We start from the raw sequence: 444 nt of genomic DNA, 5'->3' as shown, positions 1-444 counted from the left end.
GGCGGCTCCATCCCTGGGCGGGGAAGATCCCCTGGAGTAGGAAATGGCAACCCACTCCAGTATTCCTGCCTGCGAAATCCCGCGGACATTGAAGCCTGATAGGCTAACAGTCCATGGGGTCACAAAGAATCGCACGCTCCCACGCAGAAGTTCGAAGGAGGCCAAGAACTCCGGTCAGTAACAAGCCTTCTCTGATTCAGAGAAGTCAACAGGCTTGCCAGAGCTGCACAGCTAAGAGTAGAGGCAAGCATTTCAAACCTCGCCCCTTTGCCCCACACTCCTCCCCAGGGCAGAGTAGCCACGCCCCCCATCCCCAGGAGCAGAGCGGGTGAACACACCTGCGAGCTCCCCAGGGGACCCCCCCTCACCCTCGCCCCCCGCGGGTGCCCTCAGGGAACCCACGCACACACCAACGGCCCACCGGACTCTGTCCCGGGGGGGGGG

This window comes from Bison bison, unplaced genomic scaffold, assembly GCF_000754665.1.
Source record: "Bison bison bison isolate TAMUID 2011002044 unplaced genomic scaffold, Bison_UMD1.0 scf7180017863988, whole genome shotgun sequence".
Lineage (NCBI taxonomy): Eukaryota > Metazoa > Chordata > Mammalia > Artiodactyla > Bovidae > Bison > Bison bison.
The sequence above is the reverse complement of the archived record's forward strand: the minus strand, read 5'-3'. Positions refer to the sequence as shown.